Here is a 16,998-nt window from a genome sequence, read left to right as displayed (position 1 = left end):
CCCTTTTAAAATACTCACTAACACTTTCATTTGATACCCATATCGTACAAATAAATTCTAGGGTCACCCCTGGTCCACCTCTATGGCGATATCTCGAAAACACGTCCACCTACTCATTAGCACCTTTAATTTGATACCCATCTCGTACAAACACATTCTAAGGCCCACTTCCATTCAAAATACCCATTCACACCTTTCATTTGATACCCATATCGTACAAACACTTTCTAGAGTCACCCCTGCTCCACCTTTATGGCGATATCTCAAAAAGGCGCCCACCAACTCATTAGCACCTTTCATTTGATACCCATATCGTACAAACACATTCTAAGGTTCACTTCCTTTTAAAATACTCACTAACACCTTTCACTTGATACCCAAATCGTACAAACATATTCTAGAGTCACCCCTGATCCACCTTTATGGCGATATCTCGAAAAGTCGTCCACCTAGAGAGCTAAAGCCCACTCCTTTTTAAGATACTCATTACCACCTTTCATTTGATACCCATATCGTACAAACACATTCTAGAGTCACCCCCGGTCCACCTTTATGGCGATATCTCGAAAATGGGTCCACCTATAGAGCTAAGGCCCACTCCCTTTTAAAATACTCATTAGCACCTTTCATTTGATACCCATATCGTACAACCACATTCTAAGGCCCACATCCTTTTAAAATACTCACTAGCACCTTTCATTTGATACACATATCGTACAAACACATTCTAGAGTCCCCCCTGGTCCACCCTTAAGGCGATATCTCGAAAAGGCGTCCACCTACAGAGCTAAGGACATCTAACTTTTAAAATACTCGTTACCACCTTTCATTTGATACCCATATCGCACAAACACATTCTAGAGCCACCCCTGGTCCAACTTTATGGCGATATCTCGAAAAGGGGCCCACCTACAGAGCTAAGGCCCACTCCCTTTTAAAATACTCATTAACAACTTTAGTTTGATACCCATATCGTAAAAACACGTTCTAGGGTCACCCCTGGTCCACCTTTATGGAGGTATCTCGAAAAGGCGTCCACCTACAGAGCTAAGGCCCACTCCCTTTTAAAATACTCATTAACACCTCTCATTTGATACCCATATCGTACACACACATTCTAAGGCCCACTTCCTTTTAAAATACTCACTACCACCTTTCATTTGATACACATATCGTACAAACACATTCTAGAGTCACCCCTGGTCCACCCTTAAAGCGATATCTCGAAAAGGCGTCCACCTAGAGACCTATGCACCACTACCTTTTAAAATACTCGTTACCACCTTTCATTTGATACCCATATTGTACAAACATATTCTAAGGCCCACTTCCTTTTAAAATACTCATTAACACCTTTCATTTAATACCAATATCGTACAAACACATTCTAGAGTCACCCCTAGTCCACCTTTATGGCGATATCTTGGAAATAGAGCTAAGGATCACTCCCTTTTAAAATACTCATTACCACCTTTCATTTGATAATCATATCGTACAAACACATTCTAGAGTCCCCCCTGGTCCACCTTTATGGCGATATCTCGAAAAGGCGCACACCTACAGAGCTAAGGCCCACTCCCTTTTAAAATACTCATTACCACCTTTCATTTGATACCCATATCGTACAAACACATTATACAGCAACCCCCGGTCCACCTTTAAGGCGATATCTCGAAAAGAGGTCCACCCACAGAGCTAAGGCCCACTCCCTTTTAAAATATTCATTACCACCTTTCATTTGATACCCATATCGTACAAACACGTTCTAGAGTAACCCCCGGTTCACCTTTATGGCGATATCTCGAAAGCGGGCCCACCTACAGATCTAAGGCCCACTCCCTTTTAAAATACTCATTACCACCTTTCATTTGATACCCATATCGTACAAACACATTATACAGCCACCCGCGGTCCACCTTTAAGGCGATATCTCGAAAAGAGGTCCACCTACAGAGCTAAGGCCCACTCCCTTTTAAAATATTCATTACCACCTTTCATTTGATACCCATATCGTACAAAAAAATTCTAGGGTCACCCCTGGTCCACCCCTATGGCGATATCTCGAAAAGGCGTCCACTTATAGAACTAAGGCCAACTCCCTTTCAAAATACTCATTAACACTTTTCATTTGATTCCCATATCGTACGAACACATTCCAAGGCCCACTTCCTTTTAAAATACTCACTAACACATTTCATTTGATACCCATATCGTACAAACACATTCTAGAGTCACCCCCGGTCCACTTTTATGGCGATATCTCGAAAACGGGTCCACCTACAGAGCTAAGGCCGACTGCCTTTTAAAATACTCATTAGAACCTTTCATTTGATACCCATATCGTACAAACACATTCTAGAGTCACCCCCGGTCCACCTTTATGGCGATACCTCGAAAACAGGTCCACCTATAGAACTTAGCCCATCCCTTTTAAAATACTCATTCACACATTTCATATGATACCCATATCGTACAAACATTTTCTAGAGTCACCCCTGGTCCATCTTTATGGCGATATCTCGAAAAGGCGTCCACCTATAGAACTAAGGTCAACCCCCTTTTAAAATACTCACCAACACCTTTCATTTGATACCCATATCGTACAAATAAATTCTACGGTCACCCCTGGTCCACCTCTATGGCGATATCTCGAAAACACGTCCACCTACTCATTAGCACCTTTAATTTGATACCCATCTCGTACAAACACATTCTAAGGCCCACTTCCATTTAAAATACCCATTCACACCTTCCATTTGATACCCATATCGTACAAACACATTCTAGAGTCACCCCTGCTCCACCTTTATGACGATATCTCAAAAAGGCGCCCACCTACTCATTAGCACCTTTCATTTGATACCCATATCCTACAAACACATTCTAAGGTTCACTTGCTTTTGAAATACTCACTAACACCTTTCATTTGATACCCAAATCGTACAAACATATTCTAGAGTCACCCCTGGTCCACCTTTATGGCGATATCTCGAAAAGTCGTCCACCTACAGAGCTAAAGCCCACTCCTTTTTAAAATACTCATTACCACCTTTCATTTGATACCCATATCGTACAAACACATTCTAGAGTCACCCCCGGTCCACCTTTATGGCGATATCTCGAAAACGGGTCCACCTATAGAGCTAAGGCCCACTCCCTTTTAAAATACTCATTAGCACCTTTCATTTGATACCCATATCGTACAACCACATTCTAAGGCCCACATCCTTTTAAAATACTCACTAGCACCTTTCATTTGATACACATATCGTACAAACACATTCTAGAGTCCCCCCTGGTCCACCCTTAAGGCGACATCTCGAAAAGGCTTCCACCTACAGAGCTAAGGACAACTAACTTTTAAAATGCTCGTTACCACCTTTCATTTGATACCCATATCGCACAAACACATTCTAGAGCCACCCCTGGTCCAACTTTATGGGGATATCTCGAAAAGGGGTCCACCTACAGAGCTAGGCCCACTCCCTTTTAAAATACTCAATAACAATTTTAATTTGCTACCCATATCGTAAAAACACATTCTAGGGTCACCCCTGGTCCACCTTTATGGCGATATCTCGAAAAGGGGTCCACCTACAGAGCTAAGGCCCACTCCCTTTTAAAATACTCATTAACAATTTTAATTTGATACCCATATCGTAAAAACACATTCTAGGGTCACCCCTGGTCCACCTTTATTGCGGTATCTCGAAAAGGCGTCCACCTATATAACTAAGGCCAACTCCCTTTTAAAATACTCATTAACACTTTTCATTTGATTCCCATATCGTACAAACACATTTCAAGGCCCACTTTCTATTAAAATACCCATTAATACCTTTCATTTTACACCCATATCGTACAAACACATTCTAAAGTCAGCCCTGGTCTACCTTTATGGCGATATCTCGAAAAGACGTCCACCTACTCATTAGCACCTTTAATTTGATACCCATCTCGTACAAACACATTCTAAGGCCCACTTCCATTTAAAATACCCATTCACACCTTTCATTTGATACCCATATCGTACAAACACATTCTAGAGTCACGCCTGCTCCACCTTTATGGCGATATCTCAAAAAGGCGCCCACCTACTCATTAGCACCTTTCATTTGATACCCATATCGTACAACCACATTCTAAGGCCCACATCAATTTAAAATACCCACTAGCACCTTTCATTTGATACACATATCGTAAAAGCACATTCTAGAGTCCCCCCTGGTCCACCTTTATGGCGATATCTCGAAAAGGGGTCCACCTACAGAGCTAAGGCCCACTCGCTTTTAAAATACTCATTAGCACCTTTCATTTGATACCCATATCGTACAAACACGTTCTAGAGTCACCCCCGGTCCACCTTTATGGCAATATCTCGAAAACGGGTCCACCTATAGAGCTAAGACCCACTCCCTTTTAAAATACTCATTAGCACCTTTCATTTGATACCCATATCGTACAAACACATTCTAGAGTCACCGCCGGTCTAACTTTATGGCGATATCTCGAAAACGGGTCCACCTACAGAGCTAAGGCCCACTCGCTTTTAAAATACCCATTAGCACCTTTCATTTGATACCCATATCGTACAAACACGTTCTAGAGTCACCCCCGGTCCACCTTTATGGCGATATCTCGAAAACGGGTCCACCTACAGAGCTAAGGCCCACTCGCTTTTAAAATACTCATTATCACCTTTCATTTGATACCCATATCGTACAAACACATTCTAGAGTCCCCCCTGGTCCACCTTTATAGCGATATCTCGAAAACGGGTCCACCTACAGAGCTAAGGCCCACTCGCTTTTAAAATACTCATTAGCAACTTTCATTTGCTACCCATATCGTACAAACACGTTCTAGAGTCACCCCTGGTCCACCTTTATGGCGATATCTCGAAAAGTCGTCCACCTACAGAGCTAAGGCCCACTCCTTTTTAAAATACTCATTACCACCTTTCATTAGATACCCATATCGTACAAACACATTCTAGAGTCACCCCCGGTCCACCTTTATGGCGATATCTCGAAAACGGGTCCACCTACAGAGCTAAGGCCCACTCGCTTTTAAAGTACTCATTACCACCTTTCATTTGATACCCATATCGTACAAACACATTCTAGAGTCCCCCCTGGTCCACCTTTATGGCGATATCTCGAATACGGGTCCACCTACAGAGCTAAGGCCCACTCGCTTTTAAAATACTCATTAGCACCTTTCATTTGATACCCATATCGTACAAACACGTTCTAGAGTCACCCCTGGTCCACCTTTATGGCGATATCTCGACAAGTCGTCCACCTACAGAGCTAAGGCCCACTCGCTTTTAAAATACTCATTACCACCTTTCATTTGATACCCATATCGTACAAACACATTCTAGAGTCCCCCTGGTCCACCTTTATGGCGATATCTCGAATACGGGTCCACCTACAGAGCTAAGGCCCACTCGCTTTTAAAATACTCATTACCACCTTTCACTTGATACCCATATCGTACAAACACGTTCTAGAGTCACCCCTGGTCCACATTTATGGCGATATCTCGAAAACGGGTCCACCTACAGATCTAAGGCCCACTCCCTTTTAAAATACTCATTACCACCTTTCATATGATACCCATATCGTACAAACACATTCTAGAGTCACCACCGGTCCACTGTTATGGCGATATCTCGAAAAGGCGTCCACCTATAGAACTAAGGCCAACTCCCTTTCAAAATACTCATTAACACTTTTCATTTGATTCCCATATCGTACGAACACATTCCAAGGCCCACTTCCTTTTAAAATACTCACTAACACCTTTCATTTGATACCCATATCGTACAAACACATTCTAGAGTCACCCCCGGTCCACCTTTATGGCGATATCTCGAAAACGGGTCCACCTACAGAGCTAAGGCCGACCCGCTTTTAAAATACTCATTAGAACCTTTCATTTGATACCCATATCGTACAAACACATTCTAGAGTCACCCCCGGTCCACCTTTATGGCGATATCTCGAAAACAGGTCCACCTATAGAACTTAGCCCATCCCTTTTAAAATACTCATTAACACTTTTCATTTGATTCCCATATCGTACGAACACATTCCAAGGCCCACTTCCTTTTAAAATACTCACTAACACCTTTCATTTGATACCCATATCGTACAAACACATTCTAGAGTCACCCCCGGTCCACCTTTATGGCCTTATCTCGAAAACGGGTCCACCTACAGAGCTAAGGCCGACTCCCTTTTAAAATACGCATTAGAACCTTTCATTTGATACCCATATCGTACAAACACATTCTAGAGTCACCCCCGTCCACCTTTATGGCGATATCTCGAAAAAGGGTCCACCTATAGAACTTAGCCCATCCCTTTTAAAATACTCATTAACACATTTCATATGATACCCATATCGTACAAACACTTTCTAGAGTCACCCCTGGTCCATCTTTATGGCGATATCTCGAAAAGGCGTCCACCTATAGAACTAAGGTGAACCCCCTTTTAAAATACTCACTAACACCTTTCATTTGATACCCATATCGTACAAATAAATTCTAGGGTCAACCCTGATCCACCTCTATGGCGATATCTCGAAAACACGTCCACCTACTGATTAGCACCTTTAATTTGATACCCATCTCGTACAAACACATTCTAAGGCCCACTTCCATTTAAAATACCCATTCACACCTTTCATTTGATACCCATATCGTACAAACACATTCTAGAGTCACCTCTGCTCCACCTTTATGGCGATATCTCAAATGGGCGCCCACCTACTTATTAGCACCTTTCATTTGATACCCATATCGTACAAACACATTCTAAGGTTCACTTCCTTTTGAAATACTCACTAACACCTTTCATTTGATACCCAAATCGTACAAACATATTCTAGAGTCACCCCTGGTCCACCTTTATGGCGATATCTCGAAAAGTCGTCCACCTACAGAGCTAAAGCCCACTCCTTTTTAAAATACTCATTACCACCTTTCATTTGATACCCATATCGTACAAACACATTCTAGAGTCACCCCCGGTCCACCTTTATGGCGATATCTCGAAAACGGGTCCACCTATAGAGCTAAGGCCCAATCCCTTTTAAAATACTCATTAGCACCTTTCATTTGATACCCATATCGTACAACCATATTCTAAGGCCCACATCCTTTTAAAATACTCACTAGCACCTTTCATTTGATACACATATCGTACAAACACATTCTAGAGTCCCCCCTGGTCCACCCTTAAGGCGATATCTCGAAAAGGCGTCCACCTACAGAGCTAAGGACAACTAACTTTTAAAATACTCGTTACCACCTTTCATTTGATACCCATATCGCACAAACACATTCTAGAGCCACCCCTGGTCCAACTTTATGGCGATATCTCGAAAAGGGGTCCACCTACAGAGCTAAGGCCCACTCCCTTTTAAAATACTCATTAACAATTTTAATTTGATACCCATATCGTAAAAACACATTCTAGGGTCACCCCTGGTCCACCTTTATTGCGGTATCTCGAAAAGGCGTCCACCTATATAACTAAGGCCAACTCCCTTTTAAAATACTCATTAACACTTTTCATTTGATTCCCATATCGTACAAACACATTTCAAGGCCCACTTTCTATTAAAATACCCATTAATACCTTTCATTTTACACCCATATCGTACAAACACATTCTAGAGTCACGCCTGCTCCACCTTTATGGCGATATCTCAAAAAGGCGCCCACCTACTCATTAGCACCTTTCATTTGATACCCATATCGTACAACCACATTCTAAGGCCCACATTCTTTTAAAATACCCACTACCACCTTTCATTTGATACACATATCGTAAAAACACATTCTAGAGTCCCCCTGGTCCACCTTTATGGCGATATCTCGAAAAGGGGTCCACCTACAGAGCTAAGGCCCACTCCCTTTTAAAATACTCATTAACAATTTTAATTTGATACCCATATCGTAAAAACACATTCTAGGGTCACCCCTGGTCCACCTTTATTGCGGTATCTCGAAAAGGCGTCCACCTATATAACTAAGGCCAACTCCCTTTTAAAATACTCATTAACACTTTTCATTTGATTCCCATATCGTACAAACACATTTCAAGGCCCACTTTCTATTAAAATACCCATTAATACCTTTCATTTTACACCCATATCGTACAAACACATTCTAGAGCCACCCCTGGTCCAACTTTATGGCGATATCTCGAAAAGGGGTCCACCTACAGAGCTAAGACCCACTCCCTTTTAAAATACTCATTAACAATTTTAATTTGCTACCCATATCGTAAAAACACATTCTAGGGTCACCCCTGGTCCACCTTTATGGCGATATCTCGAAAAGGGGTCCACCTACAGAGCTAAGGCCCACTCCCTTTTAAAATACTCATTAACAATTTTAATTTGATACCCATATCGTAAAAACACATTCTAGGGTCACCCCTGGTCCACCTTTATTGCGGTATCTCGAAAAGGCGTCCACCTATATAACTAAGGCCAACTCCCTTTCAAAATACTCATTAACACTTTTCATTTGATTCCCATATCGTACGAACACATTCCAAGGCCCACTTCCTTTTAAAATACTCACTAACACCTTTCATTTGATACCCATATCGCACAAACACATTCTAGAGCCACCCCTGGTCCAACTTTATGGCGATATCTCGAAAAGGGGTCCACCTACAGAGCTAAGACCCACTCCCTTTTAAAATACTCATTAACAATTTTAATTTGCTACCCATATCGTAAAAACACATTCTAGGGTCACCCCTGGTCCACCTTTATGGCGATATCTCGAAAAGGGGTCCACCTACAGAGCTAAGGCCCACTCCCTTTTAAAATACTCATTAACAATTTTAATTTGATACCCATATCGTAAAAACACATTCTAGGGTCACCCCTGGTCCACCTTTATTGCGGTATCTCGAAAAGGCGTCCACCTATATAACTAAGGCCAACTCCCTTTTAAAATACTCATTAACACTTTTCATTTGATTCCCATATCGTACAAACACATTTCAAGGCCCACTTTCTATTAAAATACCCATTAATACCTTTCATTTTACACCCATATCGTACAAACACATTCTAGAGTCACCCCTGCTCCACCTTTATGGCGATATCTCAAAAAGGCGCCCACCTACTCATTAGCACCTTTCATTTGATACCCATATCGTACAACCACATTCTAAGGCCCACATTCTTTTAAAATACCCACTACCACCTTTCATTTGATACACATATCGTAAAAACACATTCTAGAGTCCCCCTGGTCCACCTTTATGGCGATATCTCGAAAAGGGGTCCACCTACAGAGCTAAGGCCCACGCCCTTTTAAAATACTCATTAACAATTTTAATTTGATACCCATATCGTAAAAACACATTCTAGGGTCACCCCTGGTCCACCTTTATTGCGGTATCTCGAAAAGGCGTCCACCTATATAACTAAGGCCAACTCCCTTTCAAAATACTCATTAACACTTTTCATTTGATTCCCATATCGTACGAACACATTCCAAGGCCCACTTCCTTTTAAAATACTCACTAACACCTTTCATTTGATACCCATATCGCACAAACACATTCTAGAGCCACCCCTGGTCCAACTTTATGGCGATATCTCGAAAAGGGGTCCACCTACAGAGCTAAGACCCACTCCCTTTTAAAATACTCATTAACAATTTTAATTTGCTACCCATATCGTAAAAACACATTCTAGGGTCACCCCTGGTCCACCTTTATGGCGATATCTCGAAAAGGGGTCCACCTACAGAGCTAAGGCCCACTCCCTTTTAAAATACTCATTAACAATTTTAATTTGATACCCATATCGTAAAAACACATTCTAGGGTCACCCCTGGTCCACCTTTATTGCGGTATCTCGAAAAGGCGTCCACCTATATAACTAAGGCCAACTCCCTTTTAAAATACTCATTAACACTTTTCATTTGATTCCCATATCGTACAAACACATTTCAAGGCCCACTTTCTATTAAAATACCCATTAATACCTTTCATTTTACACCCATATCGTACAAACACATTCTAGAGTCACGCCTGCTCCACCTTTATGGCGATATCTCAAAAAGGCGCCCACCTACTCATTAGCACCTTTCATTTGATACCCATATCGTACAACCACATTCTAAGGCCCACATTCTTTTAAAATACCCACTACCACCTTTCATTTGATACACATATCGTAAAAACACATTCTAGAGTCCCCCTGGTCCACCTTTATGGCGATATCTCGAAAAGGGGTCCACCTACAGAGCTAAGGCCCACTCGCTTTTAAAATACCCATTAGCACCTTTCATTTGATACCCATATCGTACAAACACGTTCTAGAGTCACCCCCGGTCCACCTTTATGGCAATATCTCGAAAACGGGTCCACCTATAGAGCTAAGACCCACTCCCTTTTAAAATACTCATTAGCACCTTTCATTTGATACCCATATCGTACAAACACATTCTAGAGTCACCACCGGTCCACCTTTATGGCGATATCTCGAAAACGGGTCCACCTACAGAGCTAAGGCCCACTCGCTTTTAAAATACTCATTAGCACCTTTCATTTGATACCCATATCGTACAAACACGTTCTAGAGTCACCCCCGGTCCACCTTTATGGCGATATCTAGAAAACGGGTCCACCTACAGAGCTAAGGCCCACTCGCTTTTAAAACACTCATTATCACCTTTCATTTGATACCCATATCGTACAAACACATTCTAGAGTCCCCCCTGGTCCACCTTTATAGCGATATCTCGAAAACGGGTCCACCTACAGAGCTAAGGCCCACTCGCTTTTAAAATACTCATTAGCAACTTTCATTTGCTACCCAAACACGTTCTAAAGTCACCCCTGGTCCACCTTTATGGCGATATCTCGAAAAGTCGTCCACCTACAGAGCTAAGGCCCACTCATTTTTAAAATACTCATTACCACCTTTCATTAGATACCCTTATCGTACAAACACATTCTAGAGTCACCCCCGGTCCACCTTTATGGCGATATCTCAAAAACGGGTCCACCTACAGAGCTAAGGCCCACTCGCTTTTAAAATACTCATTACCACCTTTCATTTGATACCCATATCGTACAAACACATTCTAGAGTCCCCCCTGGTCCACCTTTATGGCGATATCTCGAATACGGGTCCACCTACAGAGCTAAGGCCCACTCGCTTTTAAAATACTCATTAGCACCTTTTATTTGATACCCATATCGTACAAACACGTTCTAGAGTCACCCCTGGTCCACCTTTATGGCGATATCTCGACAAGTCGTCCACCTACAGAGCTAAGGCCCACTTCTTTTTAAAATACTCATTACCACCTTTCATTAGATACCCGTATCGTACAAACCCATTCTAGAGTCACCCCCGGTCCACCTTTATGGCGATATCTCGAAAACGGGTCCACCTACAGAGCTAAGGCCCACTCGCTTTTAAAATACTCATTACCACCTTTAATTTGATACCCATATCGTACAAACACGTTCTAGAGTCACCCCTGGTCCACATTTATGGCGATATCTCGAAAACGGGTCCACCTACAGATCTAAGGCCCACTCCCTTTTAAAATACTCATTACCACCTTTCATATGATACCCATATCGTACAAACACATTCTAGGGTCACCCCCGGTCCACTGTTATGGCGATATCTCGAAAAGGCGTCCACCTATAGAACTAAGGCCAACTCCCTTTCAAAATACTCATTAACACTTTTCATTTGATTCCCATATTGTACGAACTCATTCCAAGGCCCACTTCCTTTTAAAATACTCACTAACACCTTTCATTTGATACCCATATCATACAAACACATTCTAGAGTCACCCCCGGTCCACCTTTATGGCGATATCACGAAAACGGGTCCACCTACAGAGCTACGGCCGACCCGCTTTTAAAATACTCATTAGAACCTTTCATTTGATACCCATAACGTACAAACACATTCTAGAGTCACCCCCGGTCCACCTCTTTGGCGATATCTCGAAAACAGGTCCACCTATAGAACTTAGCCCATCCCTTTTAAAATACTCATTAACACATTTCATATGATACCCATATCGTACAAACACTTTCTAGAGTCACCCCTGGTCCATCTTTATGGCGATATCTCGAAAAGGCGTCCACCTATAGAACTAAGGTCAACTCCCTTTTAAAATACTCACTAACACTTTCATTTGATACCCATATCGTACAAATAAATTCTAGGGTCACCCCTGGTCCACCTCTATGGCGATATCTCGAAAACACGTCCTACTCATTAGCACCTTTAATTTGATACCCATCTCGTACAAACACATTCAAAGCCCACTTCCATTTAAAATACCCATTCACACCTTTCATTTGATACCCATATCGTACAAACACATTCTAGAGTCACCCCTGCTCCACCTTTATGACGATATCTCAAAAAGGCGCCCACCTACTCATTAGCACCTTTCATTTGATACCCATATCGTACAAACACATTCTAAGGTTCACTTCCTTTTAAAATACTCATTAACACCTTTCATTTGATACCCAAATCGTACAAACATATTCTAGAGTCACCCCTGGTCCACCTTTATGGCGATATCTCGAAAAGTCGTCCACCTAGAGAGCTAAAGCCCACTCCTTTTTAAAATACTCATTACCACCTTTCATTTGATACCCATATCGTACAAACACATTCTAGAGTCACCCCCGGTCCACCTTTATGGCGATATCTCGAAAACGGGTCCACCTATAGAGCTAAGGCCCACTCCCTTTTAAAATACTCATTAGCACCTTTCATTTGATACCCATATCGTACAACCACAACCTAAGGCCCACATCCTTTTAAAATACTCACTAGCACCTTTCATTTGATACACATATCGTACAAATACATTCTAGAGTCCCCCCTGGTCCACCCTTAAGGCGATATCTCGAAAAGGCGTCCCCCTACAGAGCTAAGGACAACTAACTTTTAAAATACTCGTTACCACCTTTCATTTGATACCCATATCGCACAAACACATTCTAGAGCCACCCCTGGTCCAACTTTATGGCGATATCTCGAAAAGGGGTTCACGTACAGATCTAAGGCCCACTCCCTTTTAAAATACTCATTAACAATTTTAATTTGATACCCATATCGTAAAAACACATTCTAGGGTCACCCCTGGTCCACCTTTATGGCGGTATCTTGAAAAGATGTCCACCTACAGAGCTAAGGCCCACTCCCTTTTAAAATACTCATTAACACCTTTCATTTGATACCCATATCGTACACACACATTCTAAGGCCCTTCCTTTTAAAATACTCACTACCACCTTTCATTTGATACACATATCGTACAAACACATTCTAGAGTCACCCCTGGTCCACCCTTAAAGCGATATCTCGAAAAGGCGACCACCTAGAGACCTATGGACCACTACCTTTTAAAATACTCGTTACCACCTTTCATTTGATACCCATATTGTACAAACACATTCTAAGGCCAACTTCCTTTTAAAATACTCATTAACACCTTTCATTTGATACCCGTATCGTACAAACACATTCTAGAGTCACCCCTAGTCCACCTTTATGGCGATATCTTGGAAATAGAGCTAAGGATCACTCCCTTTTAAAATACTCATTACCACCTTTCATTTGATAATCATATCGTACAAACACATTCTAGAGTCCCCCCTGGTCCACCTTTATGGCGATATCTCGAAAAGGCGCACACCTACAGAGCTAAGGCCCACTCCCTTTTAAAATACTCATTACCACCTTTCATTTGATACCCATATCGTACAAACACATTCTGCAGCCACCCCCGGTCCACCTTTAAGGCGATATCTCGAAAAGAGGTCCACCTACAGAGCTAAGGCCCACTCCCTTTTAAAATATTCATTACCACCTTTCATTTGATACCCATATCGTACAAAAAAATTCTAGGGTCACCCCTGGTCCACCTCTATGGCGATATCTCGAAAAGGCGTCCACTTATAGAACTAAGGCCAACTCCCTTTGAAAATACTCATTAACAATTTTCATTTGATTCCCATATCGTACAAACACATTCCAGGGCCCACTTCCTTTTAAAATACTCACTAACACCTTTCATTTGATACCCATATCGTACAAACACGTTCTAGAGTCACCCCCGGTCCACCTTTATGGCGTTATCTCGAAAGCGGGCCCACCTATATATCTAAGGCCCACTCCCTTTTAAAATACTCATTAGCACGTTTCATTTGATACCCATATAGTACAAACTTATTCTAGAGTCACCCCCGGTCCACCTTTATGGCGATATCTCGAAAAAGGGTCCACCTATAGAACTAAGGCCCACTCCATTTTAAAATACTCATTAACACATTTTATATAATACCCATATCGTACAAACACTTTCTAGAGTCACCCCTGGTCCATTTTTTTGGGGATATCTCGAAAAGGCGTCCACCTATAGAACTAAGGTCAACTCCCTTTTAAAATACTCACTAACACCTTTAATTTGATACCCATATCGTACAAACACATTCCAAGGCCCACTTCCTTTTAAAATACTCATTAACACCTTTCATTTGATACCCATATCGTACAAACACATTCTAAAATCACCCCGGGTCCAACTTTATGGCAACATTTCGAAAAGGTGTCCACCTACTCATTAGCACCTTTAATTTGATACCCATCTCGTACAAACACATTCTAAGGTCCACTTCCATTTAAAATACCCATTCACACCTTTAATTTGATACCCATATCGTACAAACACATTCTAAGGCCCACTTCCTTTTAAAATACTCACTAACACCTTTCGTTTGATACCCATATCGTACAAACACATTCACCCCTGGTCCACCGTTATGGCGATATCTCGAAGAGTCGTGCACCTAAAGAGCTAAGGCCCACTCCCTTTTAAAATACTCATTACCGCCTTTCACTTGATTCCCATATCGTACAAACAAATTCTAGAGTCACCCCTGTTCCAACTTTATAGCTATATCTCGAAAAGGGGTCCTCCTACAGAGCTAAGGCCCACTTCGTTTTAAAAAACTCATTAGCACCTTTCATTTGATACCCATATCGTACAAACACATTCTATAGTCAACCCTGGTCCACATTTATGGCGATATCTCGAAAAGGCGTCCACCTACTCATTAGCACCTTTAATTTGATACCCATATCGTACAAACACATTCCAAGGCCCACTTCCTTTTAAAATACTCATTAGCACCTTTCATTTGCTACCCATATCGTACAAACACATTCTAAAATCACCCCGGGTCCAACTTTATGGCGACATTTCGAAAAGGTGTCCACCTACTCATTAGCACCTTTAATTTGATACCCATCTCGTACAAACACATTCTAAGGCCCACTTCCATTTAAAATACCCATTCACACCTTTAATTTGATACCCATATCGTACAAACACATTCTAAGGCCCACTTCCTTTTAAAATACTCACTAACACCTTTCGTTTGATACCCATATCGTACAAACACATTCACCCCTGGTCCACCGTTATGGCGATATCTCGAAGAGTCGTGCACCTAAAGAGCTAAGGCCCACTCCCTTTTAAAATACTCATTACCGCCTTTCACTTGATTCCCATATCGTACAAACAAATTCTAGAGTCACCCCTGTTCCAACTTTATAGCTATATCTCGAAAAGGGGTCCTCCTACAGAGCTAAGGCCCACTTCGTTTTAAAAAACTCATTAGCACCTTTCATTTGATACCCATATCGTACAAACACATTCTAGAGTCACCCCCGGTCCACCTTTATGGCGATATCTCGAAGAGGCGTCCACCTAAATAGTTAAGGCCCACTCCCTTTTAAAATACTCATTACCACCTTTAATTTGATACCCATATCGTACAAACACATTCTAGAGTCACCCCTGGTCCAACTTTATGGCGATATCTCGAAAAGGGGTCCACCTACAGAGCTAAGACCCACTTCCTTTTAAAATACTCATTAGCACCTTTCATTTGATACCCATATCGTACAAACACATTCTATAGTCACCCCTGGTTCACCTTTATGGCGATATCTCGAAAAGGCGTCCACCTACTTATTAACACATTTCATTTGATACCCATCTCGTACAAATACATTCTAAGACCCACTCCTTTTTAAAATAATCATCACCACCATTCATTTGATACCCATATCGTACAAGCACATTCTAGCTTCACCCCTGGTCCAACTTTATGGCGATATCTCGAAAAGGGGTCCTCCTACAGAGCTAAGGCCTACTCCGTTTTAAAAAACTCATTAGCACTTTTGATTTGATATCCATATCGTACGAACACATTCTATAGTCACCCCTGGTCCACCTTTATGGCGATATCTCGAAAAGGCGTCCACCTACTCATTATCACCTTTCATTTGATACCCATCTCGTACAAACACATTCTAGGACTCACTCCTTTTTAAAATAATCATTACCACCTTTCATTTGATACCCATATCGTACAAATACATTCTAGAGTCACCCCTGGTCCAAGTTTATGGCGATATATCGAAAAGGGGTCCTCCTACAGAGATAAGGCCCACTCCGTTTTAAAAAAACTCATTAGCACCTTTCATTTGATACCCATATCGTACAAACAAATTCTAAGGCCCCCATCCTTTTAAAATACCCACTATCACCTTTCATTTGATACACATATCGTACAAACACATTCTAGAGTCACCCCTGGTCCACCCTTAAGGCGATATCTCGAAAAGGAGTCCACGTACAGACCTAAGGACCACTATCTTTTAAAATACTCGTTACCACCTTTCATTTGATACCCATATTGTACAAACACATTCTAGAGCCACCCCTGGTCCAACTTTATGGCGATATCTCTTAAAGGGGTCCACCTACAGAGCTAAGACCCACTCCCATTTAAAATACTCATTAGCACCTTTCATTTGATACCCATATCGTACAAACACATTCTAAGACCCACTCCTTTTTAAAATATCATTACCACCTTTCATTTGATA

Source organism: Eurosta solidaginis, chromosome X (genome assembly GCF_040869045.1).
Source record: "Eurosta solidaginis isolate ZX-2024a chromosome X, ASM4086904v1, whole genome shotgun sequence".
NCBI classification, from domain to species: Eukaryota; Metazoa; Arthropoda; class Insecta; order Diptera; family Tephritidae; genus Eurosta; species Eurosta solidaginis.
Note: the sequence above shows the minus strand (reverse complement) of the source record.